The 18477-nt window shown below is 35.4% G+C and overlaps 1 protein-coding gene and 1 long non-coding RNA gene across 2 annotated transcripts in view; both read left to right on the top strand.

The window, feature by feature from the left end:
* Positions 1–18477, top strand: part of LOC128239409 (carbohydrate sulfotransferase 3-like) — a 102011-nt gene that overhangs the window by 32517 nt on the left and 51017 nt on the right. The gene's annotated exons all lie outside the window — the stretch shown is intronic.
* On the top strand, positions 10211–11563 carry LOC128239410 (uncharacterized). Its single transcript, XR_008261873.1, has 3 exons — positions 10211–10285; positions 10564–10665; positions 11488–11563. It is a non-coding gene; the product is annotated as an uncharacterized LOC128239410 (long non-coding RNA).

An 18477-nucleotide genomic window follows, 5' to 3' on the forward strand; every position in this document is an offset into this window, starting at 1 on the left:
AGAACATTTATAAATAATATCACTGACTTATAAATAATTGTTTAACCTATAATAGGTTTGTGATAGTGCTATCATACATATATGCACCCATTTCATATGGCAAGAAAAATAACATACCGTGGGTGATGGAAACGAAATAATATAAAGAAGCCACTTTTGCATAGGATAAAAGATACACATCGAAAGGTTTTTTTCTTTAAATTGGAGTGATCAAATTAAGTTTGTCACTAAGTCAACATAGTTTAATGTACCCAATGTGTACACACCGGTCTCAAAAAATAGTCAGTAAGACCGGTGTGTACACAACGTAACGTACCTACTGACAATAAAAGATGGTGTTCTCTAACCTATTCGATTAAATGAAAGACACAAATTGAGCCGACCAGGAACAGTACAGACATACATAGAAATGTAATTTTCTGTTCCAAATTGTAATATTTGATTTTTTTTTCAAATTGCTGATTTTTCCCCCGTTTCGGCTAATATGGAAAATTCGCTTTTGAAGTTGATATCTAAGATAATAAAAAAACTAAGTTTGCAAATAAACCGGATTTGCAAACTTATACCGGATGCTGTTAATATTATCTTTTTAAACCGCGAACACATCAGTCTGATATTTGTCACTTGTTTTGAAATTTAAGCCATTTCTCACTTCCGAAACAAACACAGCGCACATAGACTGGGACGCAGTTCATACAAAACATAAATCTTTTAATCAAAGGAACTTTATCATCTATATGTTAGTGCATTATGTTGATTTCTATGACGGCTGATAGCAGTCAACAAAATATGCATCGTGCAATTTCACACGGGTAAAGTAAATATTCTGGTACAGCTGCGCTGATAACGTTCAATTACCTAAACGGTAGTGAGTTGGAGCTTCGCCGTAGTTGACGATGTTCAAGTAAGGCATAATGCCCCGAATAAAACCAAATCATTGACATGTTAACATTAAAATTTCAAATAAACTCATAAAACTACTTTTAGAACTGCAAGTGAATAAGCGCATTTGAATTGAAAACAAATCTGCATCGTAATCTGCTGGAAGCTATCGGATGTATATATATTATATAAATAACATAAATAAGCAAAACAAATTTTAGCTCTATAATTCAATATTTCTCAAGGTGACGAACAATGCCCTTAACATGGACAAAAGGTAAACATCATAAAACTAAAAAAAAACACACATTATCTTAAGAGCAAGACTTTTCCTAACAGATATGCACAAAAGTAAGTTGATCCGTTAAAAACTTGAAATACTAATCCTTAAGATTTGTTTAACCTTTTCTCCATATATAACTCTTAAGGCAATTTCACTACACTGGATTGTTAAAAAAACTGGCATTAAAGGCTTTTTAATTGTTTCATTTTCATCGACCACACATGTTTTGCTGATAATACTTCATTATCTCTAATAAACCCTTGTAAAGGTTTGTAAAAGCAAATGCGTCAACCATGTACTTCAAAAATATTTGTTGCTTGGATCAGAGCTGCGAATCAACATCTTAATCTGTGGACGGGGACACGTGCCCACTTCTAAATACATACATGTGACGAAGCTTCCTCTGTTTGGGAAGGAAGGAGTCGGAACTAATCTGTCTCAGGAAAAAGTCCCATAGATGTTCTTTTGGTTTTAAGTCGGTCTTGCGGGCTGTCCAATCCATACAATCAATGCCCTCATGTTCATATACGTGTTGACGCCAAGAGCTCGGTATTGGCGACGGTGATCACCCATAAGCACAAAGAAGCCACCAAAAGCACCATCATACAGGCTCACAAATTCATGTAAGATTTCTTCGCGATAACTAATACCGGTTAAAAACCGTTACGGGTCACATACAGGGCTGTAGATCCATCACAGGACACCCCATCCCAGACCACCATAGGTGGACCACCGAACCAATGTTCCATGAACCAACCATTCTTAAAACGCTCATTATTCTGCCTCCGCACACGTTAATATCCGTCATTAAAATAAAAACAGAATTGGGTCAAAAGTGAACGAACAGCTGGCCTTCGCATGAATATCTGGCGTCTAGCGTAACATTGACTCTGTCCAGCCAAAAGCCTCCCAATGATTTGCTCCATTTCACCCATTGGTAAAAGTCTTCGAACATGCATTATTAGTCTATAAACTTTCAGATTAAGAACAGCAACGGTTTCAAAAACCAACATGTAAAAATCGACAACAGTCTAAAACCTGTTTATTTAGGGTATATCTGTTCCAATCATAATACTCGGTTTACTCGTGAGGTTACGCACGATCGATTTGGTTTACATGTAGGCATTTTACTGAAATGCATTCATAAGCAAAAGAAAGAAAAAAGTAATCTTTGTTTTGGTTATTGATTCAAACCTAAGGTACCTAACTTATTGAGGAGTATATACCACAGTTGAGTAAGGTCTTTTTTACGCAAGTTAAAGGCCTTCCACGTTGCAAAAGTGGTATGTGATGGCCAAAAATTAAAACGTTTCAAAAGTTCATGTTTTATTTAGCTTTGAGGAACATTTTCTTTTTTTTTGGGGGGGGGGAGGATAAAACATACATCCTTTGCGACATTTTTTTGTGGTAATCAGCAGTTTCTATATTCGACGAAATATTTTATCAGTATTTGGATCAAAAAGCATTTGCATGATGTATTTTTTTAGAAAAGTTTGTGCACACTATATTGATGTCTATATCTACTATCTAATCATCAATGTATTGTGGGTTTTTGATGATATCAATATCAATAAAAAGTGAAAACAGATTTTTATTTCTGTTAACAAAGCCACAATTTAGTGTTAATCTGGTATTGTCCTTGTAACTCGGTTACTTCCCCTGATTTATAAGGGAGGCTACTCCATTTCCTACTTCCGGGTAATACATTTTGCAAGATGGCTGACATAGACAATGAGATCACTGGTGCGTGTATGAATAACAATGAGTTGACACCATTTAAGGTCGTCGATTTGAAAAGATACATTGCGAACCGGAAATTGAATGTATCAGGTGTTAAATGCGAATTCATTGAGAGAATAAAAGGCGCATATAGACTTTCTATAACTGACAAACGCGTGCTGGAGGAGAGAGTAGCTACAATAATGAGGGATCAGGGATACTTTTTTTTTATTATTTTGACATTTCTTATGTATCCCTGTAACGCTACAACTCTCTACCATTTAACAACGGGCGAAATGATGTACTGAAATAATATGCATTGATGTTGAAAAATAATGACAAAGTTGTTCAATTTTTATCCGACAGTGATCTGAACTGGATTAAATTTGTCATTAGAGTTGTTATTTTCACATTGATATATTATGGGTCACAAATACCGTTATACATGTACACAACCAGTCAGATTTGTCCCAGATTTACCGATATCGGGATACTTGATAAACAATCGACACTTGTAAGTGTTTTATGATAACTTAACATGTTTTTTGGGCATACTGACATAACTTAATATGTGTTTAATACTGTAGTAGGCAATAATATTTTCGTAGAAATTTGAATTTATAACGGAGATAATTTCAAAATTGTGGCCGCGAGGATTCTCTGCGCAAGGACCGCTTGCTACTTTTTGCTGGGATGGTGGACGTCACGAGTCTGCCATATAAAAAAAATCGTCAAAAGACTCGTTGACGGGCATTTAGGTGGACTAGAGGAGAGAGATCGGGAAGAAAGAGAGAGAAGAGCAACCGAACGGTTTATCCTCCCATGTGGCGAGGGTGTTTCACCGCCATCAACACTGAAGGCATGGAAGTCCACTATTTATCTGTTTCCTGCTGTAGAGGAAAAGGATATATACAACTACATTGTTCTGAAAAGAGACTCGAAACGTCAATTGAAGGCAAGGACTTATTATGTGGACGGACATGTACAGAAAGTTGAGGTATGTGAAATAGTGAGTTTATAATAAGTCTGAGGCTGTTTTTTTTCTGCTATGTTTACTTCATCCAGTTATATAATTAGCTCAAGGGGACTATTTTGACTTGGACATAAAAATAATTTGGTGTGAAAAATTTACTCAAATTTTTATGTAGGCGGGGCTAGCCACAATTAAGGGAGGGGGGGGGGTTGGAGACAAGCACAGGTCTGTTTCGAACCACACCGACTATATACCTATCTTAATTTAAAAAACAACAACATATTTTGTACAATTTTCATATGTTCTATGATGTACGTATTCGTATGTTGTTTATTTATTGTCATTTGAATTAAAATATTATTTATAATTTATTCTTCAGGTCCATCTCATAAGCGAAGAGTGCAGCCACTGTTATGTTCAAGCTTCCGTGCTGCCATCATTTCCAATTGCAGACAAAAGAAAGTCACCAGTGTACCAACCCTGGATCCTTCTGTCGAAAGTCTCTGTCTCTGATCTGCATTGATGAAAGGTGTCCAACCCACATACGCTAGGCTATTTTGTCAGTATTATCAAATACTTAAACTTGGGGCATTCTTCAAACTGTTTCATATCTTCTTATCGAACTTGGTACACTTGTTACAAGAGACAAATATGCACATGTTATAACTGTCATAATTGTGGCTTTCATGGTTAGCTGAGTTTTGCTATTGTTTTCTAAATGAAAGAACAGGCGAGCTTATGTATTGATTCAATGAACTCCCTTCACCGTGTTGGTGTTTACTTCATGCACTCTTTGTGTTTTGTATGTTCATGGTCTACCAGGAAATACTAAGTGTAAAATACTGTATATTCACCTCCATTTTCAAACTTTAATGTTTTGGGATATACATGTAAGTATAACAAGTAAAAAGGCAGATGTAAATGTTTTTTTTTTATTTTATTTTAATCTAGTGAAGGTGAATGCTGCAACCATATTGGGGCCTTGCTGTATGGACTTGAAGACCTGACGCGTAAGAAAACCCTTGCTCCAACATCCAAAGCTTGTGCCTCGAACAACTTCAGCATGCTTTCTGCACAAAGGAAACGTAAGCTGTAGCCTAGGAAATCTGAAGATCTTATGTTCTCAAAGAAGAAACTGTACAACGTGTCAGTGCGTAAAGTTTCTGTAAACAAAAACCATGAACTGTACTCTATCAATGGATGCACTGTTAACATTGACAGATTTAGGCAGAAACTGGTTGGTTCGAAGCTGAATGTAGGCTGGTTAAAAAACTTTGAAATTGAAACAACTGAAAATGAACCAGATCTCCCTGTATTACATTCTGTGCCATTCAACTACCATGAGAACTTGAGAGACAGTTCTAGTAAGACAGTGTTTTTGGATCATTTTGACTCTTTGAAGCAAAGCGCTGGAGAAATTTAATTAACTGAAATCTTAACAAGGGGCCAAAAAAGTGGGAAATGGCAAGAGGCCAGAAAAGAACGCCTAACAGCTTCAAACTTTGGCAGCATCTGTCGTAGGAAAGAATCAACTGAACCTGACGGACTCCTGCGGCAGCTGTTGTATTCCAATTTCACAAGCAAGTACACATAATATGGAATTAAACATGAAAAGGCTGCAAAGAGAATGTATGCGAAAGCAAGGCAAACTGACCACAAAGGACTAGCAGTTAAAGACAGTGGTCTTGTTGTATGTGCCGACAGACCCTACCTTGGTGCCAGTCCAGATGGGCTTGTGTTCTGTTCACATTGTACAGAAAGTGTTGGTCTGGTTGGGATTAAGTGTCCTGCCTCTAAGAAATGGAGAATGCAAACGCCTAAGGAATGCTGTGAAGACAATGATTTTTTTTTGTCAGATAGAGAATGGCCAGGTGTTACTCAAGGAAACACACAAATATTACTACCAGTTCCAAGGGCAGATGGGAATCACCGGGAGGAAATGGTTTGATTTTGTAGTTTGGACATGTGTAGGTCTTTCTATACAGATAATTGCATTTTGTGAATCATTTTGGCTGAAAATGTTGTGTCAACTTGACAGATTTTGCCTTGAATCATACATTCCTGAACTGTACGCACAACGTGTTCAAAGGGGAATGAGTCTGTTCAATTGATTTGTACATCGTCTGGTTTATGTGTTGTTCATACATGTACATTTGAATGATCAATAATGACAAATTATGTGAATATCTTGTTTGCTTTCAGTTATTTTCATAACTAAATTCAAAATGAAACTCCAAAATGACTGTATTGTCACTATGAATTTGAAACAATGAATAGAAAAGTTGTGGAATAGAAAAGTTGTAAATCTAAATAAATGACAGTATTTTGGAAGTATGTGTACTTTTTGTCAACATATTGTGATCATGTGATGCTGTAAATCTACTTTAATTATTTCCTTGTTTTATGTTTGACCTTTTCTACTTCTCCTTTCCATTTATCTAGTTTGCAGGGATGTATTTCTGAGCTTAATAAATGGACATATGTTTAACCTTTCAGATGTGTTATTATTGCATTTTTTTGTGCAGGATAGTGATAGCGTTTATATCGCCATTGTTTAAAAAGGTAGCTGATTTTTACTGAATATTGGTTTGCATGTAGCTACTGCATGGCCCATAACTCAAGACTGTCGAGTTGTTCTCCTTTTCTGACTTGCTAATTAAAAAACAACAACAAATGAGTGTTACTTTCTTATGTTTGCATAATGCAAAACTTAAAGGGGCTATACACCGTGTGATGAAATAGCGAAAAAAAGAAACTTGTCAAAAACTGACATAAACTTGGTATCAATATGTACAATGCATTGAAACTAACTAACTGAAGTACCACATAGTATACAATTAATTTATTTTCGCATTTTTTTCCCATATTTCTCCATTATTTTTTTTACTGGGTATGTAAACCTAGTAGAATCATTCTTATGCGTGATTTGCTAGTTGATGATATCATGGGATATAACCAGGTTAGGTATATTAGCTTAAACATTCATATGGTTTCGGGTAAGCCTTCGTAGCAAAGTGGATACAACACTGGACAGCTATTTTGGTGACACTGGTTCGAACAATAGCTCATTTTTCTTTTACATTTTGGTATTTCTTTACAATTATGATATCAGAAGAGTAAAACATTTTATTAAATAATTTGTCCTGAGATTTGTTACAGAAAAAAAACTTTATTGGTGCCAATCTGGTGTACAGTCCCTTTAAACATTGGGACATATCATGGGGCTAGTTTTTTTAATCTAATGTATCTTAAAGTTAACATTGTCGGGCATTTCAGTTTTATCTATGGCACTCTTGCCTATTCTTATTTCCACTTAGTTCAATTATGAAACTGATATGTAAATGGTTCATGCTGAAGAATCCTAAGAGATAAGCAATTCAATACTCATGATTTGAAGTACGTGGTAGATCAATTACACATGGCAAATAAAAAAAAACTCATTTCAGAGCCAAACTTAATAAGTGATCTTTGACTTTTATTCTTAGAAATGTTACAAATAATAAAACCACAAAATACAAAGCAGATGTTTCACAAACAAAAAAATATATCAATAAATTGATCACTTAATGCATGTTTCAAATCAAATCTTGAAATCCATTCACATGAGCATATTTCCTTATCCATTGTTTTCAAACCTGAATCAAATGTGTAATCTCATAATTATATCATATAACTTGCTCGAAAAATGGATTTAAAAACAAAATTACAATTTCATTAGAAGAAAGATCAACAAGTTGTTCTAGTTAGAAGTATACAAGTTTTATCCCTAAATCTAATGCTTGATATATACAAACGCTTTCATTGACACATGAGTTATTATTGAACAAGTGGTGGCCATAGATCTGTCAAATATGTGCATATTTTGAACACTTTAGAAATTCTCCTTGACTGTGTTATTGGAATATTGCCATGCAATATTCGAAAGTTCTTGATTCTCTCCATTTGCCTTTCAACATGTATTCGTAAACTTGCAAAACTTTTGTAAGGAGAACCTCACGTTTAGAGAATTGTTTTCCTTTATGTTTAAATGGTGGAATAATGAGATGAATGCCTCTTGGAGTAGTAAGGTCTGTAATAGTGAAACCCTTACCAACCATATGGCGTCTCCTTCTTCAAGCAAGCCCAAGAGTCCACATTTTGCTGTGAGTTTCTTGTCACTGGTACAGCCCACCCAACAGTCAGAAGCAAAATTTACAACACCATTTGGGCTTATACCCACCAAAATCTTATGAGTCATGTGAGACTTGTAATCACTGTACATTAAACTTTTCAAAGACAGGAAACTGGATGTTTCACTGTAAATTTCAGTGCAGTCGATAATAACTCTAGTGTTAGAATATTTCTCTTTAAATTGTTCAGGCATGTTATTTGTCACTACCTGACGAGATGGCCATTGAACAAGAAAGGATAATTGTTCATGTAAATAGTTGATCAATCTTTCAACAATGTCACTACATTGTGAAGTGGATACGCAAAACCTAGTACCTAGATCTTCAAATAACAGACCTAGACGTAGGCGCATCAGCACCATGAAAAAATAATCCAGAACACTTAGAGTTCTTGGCCGTCCTCCATCTAAATCTTTAAAGTTAAGTTTCCGCCTTGATGTCCGCACTTCAGCTTCATCCTTGATTTCATCAAAAAAAGCTTCAAACACAACTCGATTAGAGATTCCGGTGTACAAACTGTGTTTTACGTCATCACATGTGAGCATAGGTAGCTGACAGTGTACACCAAAGTCTTTAGTAGAATGTTCTGTTTGTGAACTGAAGTGTGCTGTTTTTCCCAGGAAACTTTCTTCGGTTTGTACTTCCATCTCTGCACAGTTGTTCTCAGTCTGTGTGTCACAACATCTGAAACATATACAAATTGATCATGTACCCATTTACCACATCTTACATGTACAGTCTGGTAACCCGAACCAAATGTTTGATTTATTGGCCTTAAACATTTACAAACACTTACATTTTCCTATTTTTGTTAAAGAATGAAGAAAAATGATCAGAAGTAATTAAATAATCAGATCGATTTTATAGCACAACAAGCAATATCTATATATTGAACAATACCTAAAGGACTGATTCTGTGGCTGTAGTACTGGTCCGATGCAGTAATCATGCAGGTGGACCGAGGTATCAATGGCATGTCCGAAAGGGTATACAAATGACAGTTGTGGCTGTATACTATCATCATTTGACAGTTCTAGGTCTAAATCGTCATTGACCGTATCACCATCATCATCATCATCACCTACGTCTTCATCAAGGTGCTGAAATTGCAAAAGAAACTGTATAAGATAAATGTTTTGGTACAAATTCTGCCAGGCTATATGGTACACATTTATCAAGGCTGTATTTGAAAACAATTCTTTAATTATTTCTAAAATTACAAAAATTACAAATAAATGCAGTGACATTGTTTTTTGCACCGTTGATATATCATAATTGCACCGTTGATATATCATAATTCATTTTGAGGTGCATGTAAGGAAGAATTAAAATAACATAAGAAAAAAAATACCGTTGGTTGGAAGGTTTTGGTAGCACCAGTCTCAGTTGGAAACATAAATGGAAGTGTATGCTGGGAAGAAGGTCCTCTGAAGCCAACAAAATGCTCACTACACAATCGTCTGTGTTCATTCCAGTGGAACGATATCATGACCGTTTTACATCGCTGCACCCACACACGTTTGCATAAACGTTTGTTCTGAGGAAAACGGTGCAATGACACTTTTCTCCCATCAATAACCTTCCCTCTGTAAATTCCTTTACAAATACAACAGTACTTAGGGGTTTTCCTGCCCGTTTTCTTTATATGTTTTGAATCTTTACTTTCCATTTTCACTTGTTGCTGTTTAGTTCCTGGTTTGTGTAGTCCCCGAAAGTAAATTTCCGCTTTCTGCGCATGTCCACTTGAAGAGTATTCAGGGAAAGATAATCGAGTTATCGGAAAGGACAATAGTACTGATCGTATTGACACAAAGGCATACTCATTTCTGAATAAAGACATTTTTGGAATTTACAAGCAGTCATACTTATTTACATAAAGGTAAAATAGGTCATACCTAAGTCGAAATATATCAAAAATCATTTACACTTTAATGAACTTAAATAAATCGTCATCATTATACTTGAATATGAAAATGTATTAAATCAAAATGTTCGAAAAGGTCTAGAGATTCAATATTGCTTAGAACCCGATCCAGGCGTTCCATCTGAATGAACTAAAATACTGCCGGCGATAGCATTTATTGCTTATTTCACCATTTTAACCTCAACCCATCCGTATATAACCAAACACCTCCTCTGTCACATGTGCATTACAGCTTATAACAGCCGGGACGATCGACCCCCGGAAAGATATGATCTGCTGGTGAATGCCTACCAGAACGGCGGATCCCGATTCACAGCGAATCTCTTCGGCTTTAGGTTCGTGTTGAGGATAGTTGTACAATTATTTGATTCATATTGAACTGAAGTTTTATATAAAATTTGAATTCTAACAGAGCGGATACAAATTAAAGCCCGAACATGTATTTTCAGAGTGTTCATTGCTTCATATCTTTGTTGTTTAATTACAGTGGCTAATTTGTTTTTATCATTCAGGTTTCAAACCTTGATTTAGTTTTTTCAGTCAATCTGGTATTTTTAATTACTCCTCTTCATACGCCAACGGTAAATGACGTCGTTTTGCCTGTATGTTTCAGGCCTGATGCATTCTACTTTTACGAGCCGCTTTGGCGATTCTCTGAGCAGGAGTACTTCCGGTCGCCTGGCACCGTCTGCAGCATTCTTAACAACACGTGCAGGTAAGTTGCTGCCATGTCTACAACTACATACACCTACAAAAAGTGATTAAATACTGTTCACAGTCCATGTTTAGAGTCAGACATAGAAAACTGTTTTGCAAATTGAGTCAGACTATCTCTTTTATTGCATATAATTATATAAAGATATGTTTGAAAATAAACATCATTGAATTTTATTAGAAAATGTTTATCTTGTTTTTCAAACTTTTTTTTGCACTTACAAATGAATGTTCTTACATTTGATTTCGTAAAAAAACAAATTACGGACGAAAATATATCAGAACATAAATTCGATGTAATTTTATGAATCAATTTTTTTTCACGCAACATTTACCTAATCATTAAAATGTTTATTCCATCCACCCAAAATTAGTCAACAAGCAAGCGTGGTCTTTACTTTTTATCTGGAAAACGACCCGTCTTCAAGCATATCAGACCGATGTTTGAAAATGAGTGTTGAATGAATATCCATGTAGCATAAAACAAGCTCTGTTATATATGCAATGTTTATTTGCAATGAACTGTTTACATTGACCAAAAAGGTACCTGTTTGATGAACTTTGTATTAACTTCGCTAGTGGTGACATCGAAGTTGACAGCTGTATGAATACATTATCAGATATTGCATATGATATGTCATATAAGCTACATGGCATAACTTTTCTCAAAGCGAAATCATGCAAAGTATAATAAAACAATAAAGCTACCTGGTTAAATAATGGTCGTTCGTCAAAATATGATTTTCAACATCATTCGTGAAATAAAAACGATCTTTCACTGATATCAACAAGCATCTTCTTTATAGTTGTTATTATATCTTAGGGAACTAGGATTGGCTGCTGTAAACCGTGCACGCGACCTTAGGGACATGAAGCAGCTGGTGGCTGAAGTACCCATGTGAGTGCCTATATTGTTGGGTATACTAGACATTTAAATATAAATCTTTATAAATGTACACAACAAATCTCGGAGAAATGAAGACTGTCGGTAAAAGTTTTTGTTTTGCCGTTGTCTGGTTATGAGCGTGTGAAACGCGCACAGTTTTGGCAGCCTCATTTCCTAGTGAAATATAACATTAATGGCAATATCAAAATGTTGTATATTTCGACTTGGAAAATGATTGAACAACGATAGATAGATGTCAGTATGACCTTTGAATAAGCTTTTTTATGAGCAGATCGTTGCAGAACCTGCGTTGTTAATATTGACACTAAGGTCAATGTCATTTTACAAAGAGGTTTCTAGACACCCAGGGTTGTCGTGAACATTTCGTGTAAAAATCATACCAACTTATGATATACATTAAAAAGCATCGTTATACCTTGTATATATCAAAGTTCCATTCAAACCATCATTTAATACACGGTGATTGGAAATGTGACCTTTTATTATCTGGCATGACGTCACAATGTCGAATTGTACATAAAAAGACCACGAAATGTAATAATAATGAACCACACTCCTTCTTTAATACACAACTGAGATTTAATTATACATTCTTATTTTCTAACTGTGTGTATTATTATATGATTAAATACATGTTTGTACCTACCCGTGTGGTATTTTGTGTGATGCTTTACAGGAACTCCACCGTAGGCGACCTGATGACGGATGTGTTCGCGGACATCTTCCGCTGCGACTTCTCCCGAATATCCAGTCTCGTCCAGCAGCAGGTCACAGACAACCTCAAATACGCAGGTCTGTATAGCAGGATGCTTGTTCGACCATAATCCGCCGCTTGCCACTTAAGAAATGCTAGTCACGCTTATAAAAGAACGATGAATAAATTTATAAGTAAGCATAAAGAAATAACAGCGCGTAAACTTTGTAATTTAAAAACCCACAAACCCAAAGAGTACTGGTCGTATCTTAACAAAGTGAATAAAAAAATCGCAGTGCTTTACCCCCCTTATCAGATATGTATAACCATTTCAAAACTCTGAATGATAGTAGTAATCAAGAAGTTTTCGAGTTGCCTCCCTTAGACCGCACAATAATTAATGACATACTAAATCGGCCGTTCTCCCGTTGTGAAATTGAAAACAATTTGAATAACGGAAAATGCCCGTCTCAATTTGATTGCATCCTTAACGAACACATTAAATCTACGTGCTCATCTCTTATGCCAATTTATGTTAAATTATTTAATATTATCTTGGAGACCGGTCATATACCCGAAGTTTGGACAGCGGGTATTATTCGGCCCATTTATAAAAATAAAGGGGACCGACAAGGAGAAAAATTGTCACCGGTAATGTTCGCAATTTTTCTAAATGATATGGCATCCTAACTTCTTAATCTGAACAACACAGGAGTCGAAATAAGTGTACGCAATGAACAAATTTTGGTTACCTATTTAAAAATACTCGCCCTACTTTACGCTGACGATACAGCGCTACTTAGCGACAGTGAAACTGATTTGCAACAAATGATTGATGATTTTGATAATTATTGCAGTACTTTTGATTTAAAGGTTAATATCGATAAAACAAAGGTAGTTGTTTTTGGCACTTATAGGCCGACTCGCTATAATTTCAAAATAGGAGAAAATATAATAGAAACGGTTACTAAATATAAATACCTAGGAGTATTCTTTTCAAGCTCTGGAAGTTTTCTTAACGCAAAAACCCCATTTAGTTGAACAGGCCAAAAACGCAATGCACTTGCTTTATAAACGTATTACAATCTAGATATACCGACAGACTTAAAATTACAATTATTTGACCATACAATGTTGCCAATACTCTGCTGAGGTATGGGGCTATGAAAACCTAAAAAATATTGAGCAAGTTCATCTTAGTTTTCTCAGAAAAATAACAAAAACTAAAATGAGCACGTCTGCTTATATGCTGTATGGTGAAACTGGACGATACCCATTAGAAATTACCATAAAATGTAAAATGATAAAATTCTGGATATCCATTCTTCGAGGTAAACAAACTAAATTATCACATATTTGCTATAAGTCTATGCAAAATGATATTTCCAGATCTTTTAAATGGACAGATCACATCAAATCAATTTTAGATCATACTGGGTTTTCCAATGTATGGTTAGAACAATCTACAAATATAAACCCTAATTTACATAAATGTGTTAAACAAGTCCTTATCGACCAGTTTAAACAAGATTGGCACTCTGTAATGAATAACTCTTCTAAAGGCAAAAACTACTCACTGTTCAAGGAAACCCTCGAATTAGAAAAATACTTTTTAAATCTTGCTCCTAATTTGAAACTCTTTATGAGTAAATTCCGTACGGTGAACCACAAATTCCCGATATAAATAGGAAGGTATAATAATGTTGACTACGCAGAAAGATACTGTCATATTTGTAGGTCAGACCTTGGTGATGAATACCACTACTTATTAGTTTGCCCATCCTTTTCAAATGTCAGAAGAAAATACCAACCAACCTATTATTTCAATAGGCCAAATACAATTAAATACAAGGAAATGTTAACTTGCACAATTGTTAAACTATTGACAAGAGTTTCGTTATTTGTAAAACATTTAATACACAATGCATGTCAGCCAGTATAATTGCTCTAGGTTTTTGTTAAATTGAATTAATTATACTGAGTTCCCCAATAACGTTTGTAATTTATTTATACGATATTGTCCAAGGCACAGCCTTTGTAATCTGGCACTATATTGAATATCCCTTTTATCCCTCATATTTTGTAAATATATTTAAAATAAATGTCTTCCTCTTTTCCATGATAAGATATAATTCGATACATGTACGACCATGAAAAAAATACAAAACCATTTTATTTCCGCCACTCGAGACAAAGCCATCGTTCTTCGTATTAGTATAATTAAGCTTTTATTGACACTGCTGACTAAACTTATTTGTCCTCATGTTGTCATCTATGTATGACTTGAGTGTAATAAAGATATTTGTTGTTGTTGTTATTGTTGTTGTTGCTGGTATGACATTAATATAAGTTATTAATAGATTAATACATGGTTGATCGTGGGATTTGGTTGATAATTGCCCAAGTGGTAAAATAATTGCCCGAGGGATAATTATCAACAAAAGCGATGGTCAACCATGTATTATCCTGTATAATACATTTGTTATATCATTTATCAATGAATTGAACTGGTTTTAACCATTATTTTGTGGAATAATAAAATATATGATTAGCATAAAACTGGGACATAACAAATTGCTTATGAATGGTATTAGCTGTGAAAATAACGAGTGACTGGAAATTAAAATAGGCAACATTTTCATAGCTGTTTTCAGAATAAGTCTGCAATATTGCCGTTCTTCAAATATTTCCTTTTTTCTTCGCCTGATTTTGATGTTCATTACAAAAGGAGAGCAAAGCTAGGGTCGATCAAGCCTAGGAGAGTTCGGACAAGTATGCCATAATCGTTCTCATGTGCCGTGATAATCTCACGGGCGGAAACGCTAATCAATTTTGGCGAGAAAAAAATCTATAATAAAATGTTACTATAAATAGGAATGTGTGCATTAATTAAAGCATATATTACTGAATACAGAAACACTGTTGAACAGGGTTTTAGCGATTATTTGCATGGCGATTATGTTTTACCTCCAGGGCCGATAATCGATATCATGTGACGGCCCGTAACCGGCTCGCGCGTTAATTCAATTTTCGCCTTAAAATCAAATTTTGCGACTGTGAACTAATGTCTTAACTAAATAATCACAATTTATTGATCTGCTTGAACAGATTAATTGTGAAAATCATAAAGGGAGGCAAACGCGAACGCAGTTTAGGAAAATGGGTAGTGTTCGATAACTAGTGAATACTATTAGGGCGCCGTTTTTAATCCGCTATGCCATTCAAAAAACAAAAAAAACAAACAAAGCCCCAAAAAGGAAAGTTGAAACTGATGGAAAAATAAATTGGTGACAAAAGTTTTTGCCTTTTTCAAACATTGTACTAGCTCTCAAAAACTAGAATACATTTGAGTGTAAGTTTACTTTTCATCGTCAAGCCTAAAATAGATAACAATATACAACTGGAGTGTAGGTAAACCATACGAAGAATAAAGTAAATTTATATAAAAAAAAAAAGCTGTTAATGCATGTTGGAGCGGGACGTTATTAGGTACTCGGGCCAACGGACCGGCTCCGCCATGTTTAAACCTCTAAATATACTGCTGCATTTTATATCATATGGCTGTATACTTGCTACCCTACAATTTCTCAAAGAAAATTAAATTCATAAACTCCTAGGTCCGAGTTGGCGGCGATACGCGGAGTGCCGTTACAGTAAACGACAGCCGAGGGACATCTGTCTGCCGATGCAGGCCCTGTACTGCTCTAACTTCCGGCACCTGGTAGTCAAGACGCTCCGAATCACCACTGACTCATTGGGTCCTCTCCTCGACCGGAAGCCCGATCTCAAGGTCATCCAACCCGTAACCCATTCGCTATCATGAATAGCCGCTTGGAGAGCTCGTTCCAGTCGATTGTCAGTGACTTCGTTGAAATGGGAGAAAGCCTGTGCAGAAAAATGGAAATAGACTATCAAGGTTCCATGGATCTAATGAAGAAGCACCCGGGCAGGGTAAAGATAGTGTTTTACGATGATCTAAAGCGTAATGTGAGTGGAAAAATAAAGAGTCTTTACAGTTTTCTGGGCATGGAACAGCGCCCGGAAGACGCGACGGCATTGGACGTTGTTATCCCGAACGAAGGCGACCTTAACAACAAGATCATCGAGGACTTACGGAAGAAAGACAACACACAGTGGTGGAGAGATAGGATTGACTTCAAATTGTACAGAGAGATTTTCCAACGGTGCACAAACGTTGTTAAAAAATTCAGACTCACTGATTTCAAGACTGAGGAAGATTTGAGGAATTTGAACATTGCCGACATGCACCTACCGGATGTTTTCAAGATATAATGCACGTGTTAATGGTCTAGGAAGAACTTTGTGGCGGGGCTGTTTATTTCAAAGAGGTTAGCCGACATAATATTAACTGTCTCGATGAAATACTCATTTAGTATTTCAAAAAAGCACTCAAAACTCACTATTTCACTGGGATATATGGAAACTGATTATTTATAACATCAAGTAGATATTATTAGACTATATATAATTTTAAAACTGTATCATATATTTTTTAGCTTTTAAATGTCACTACCTATTACGAATGATTTCATTATTTTGTAATGTTGTATAAAATGTTTTTGTTGATTGTGTTCTCTGTTTTATATTACCATAAGGCTTTGGATTTTATAAGCGTTACATTATTAAGAAAGGTTGTTCTGTTTTCATTTCCTTTTGCATTGTTTGTCTATAATCTGTGATATGAAGTTTTGATTTGAACGTGTATTTTTATATGGTATTAGCGCTATAAAACATGGTATATAAAAATGTGACCGAACAAGCAGAAACAATATGTTCAGTTTTATCAAAGAAAACTCATTTGCTAATTAACACGGAGTTCAGTGAAGAGGGCTTGTCACAAGTTAGCAATGAAGTGCGCAAGTTTTAAGTCCGAGCGAATATTTGCGGTCTACCACTCAGCACATGGTTCAATTTGTTTATGGAGATTTTTGAACAGTAGAAAGTACGTTTCACTTGTAAGTCTTTCGCGCCAGAAAGTACATTTAATCTGTTAAACGGTTTTATGGACAGTACTTTGTCAGCTTGAATTGGAACGTTCTACATTATGCACTACAATATTTTTGTTTTGACGATTAAACTATCGGATAGCAACGTCATTATCTTTTACAGAAGGGATAATTTGTGGATCACGACAAAGCTTATTAGACGATATAGTCCCACTATTGACTCACACATGTCGGAATGTTATTTTAAGTCGTTTATTAAAAGCTTGAATCATTGTAACAATATAATGTTGAGTTTTATTGATAATATTGAGATCCGATGTCTGAGGTTTTATCACAATACACTTCCATATAAAATAGTTGGAATAATGACTTTTCGATATATGCTTACTGAAGTGAGTGGACTAAGACCTTTGCTGTATAAGACATAACCTTTCATAGTGTGGAATGAGTGTTTGCCCTTTTGGCACCTTTCATTTATACGTTTTGTTTTTCACATCCCATATTTAAGTGATAGAGTTAACTTATATCCCGAAATGAGTGGAAAATTCGACATAACCAAGCGGTTGTCCGGCAAATGTTACTGACCATGGAACTGATAAGCGGAAGCGACAAACAACTAGATTTTGTAATATTAATTCCAATTTTGTGAAGGACTGCGTAGTCTTAAATGATATCAAGCTTAAGCTGAATAACAGATTGTGTCAAATCAACGAGTGTAATGTCGTTTTCGGGGGTAAGAATCCCTGCAGCAATTGTACCAACATTTGTGCCATAGCCAGAATTTTCTAATCGATTTAGTAGGTCGTTAATATGCACTAAATAACAAGATCTGATAATTCGCCCAATTTGCGGACATATCTACGTATATATTAAGAGTCGGAAGTTGAAACAGATCTCTTCACGTATGTTGTGAGGTTTTGGCGTTTACTCTGTGCCATTAAACGGGGCTATGTTTAAACTTGAATAAAACTTTTCAGACCAACTTGCAGGAAAAATACTTTTGAAAGTCTGTCTTTTTCATCGAAGAATAAATTTGTATTCTTCTTTTGTTGAAACTAAGGCATCAATGTCAGTTTGGAGCTTGAGCAGTGTGGCCAAAACATCCAATCCTTTAAGGCAGCTGAAAGCGATGTGACCGTCATGGGTGCTGACATACCGCACGATTGACAATGAGTCATTTATTAACACGCTAACGATACAATGTCGTAAATCTCTGAAGTGATTTTCGTTTATACTCTTCGTTTT

The sequence above is a fragment of the Mya arenaria genome, chromosome 6 (assembly GCF_026914265.1).
Source record: "Mya arenaria isolate MELC-2E11 chromosome 6, ASM2691426v1".
Classification (NCBI taxonomy): domain Eukaryota; kingdom Metazoa; phylum Mollusca; class Bivalvia; order Myida; family Myidae; genus Mya; species Mya arenaria.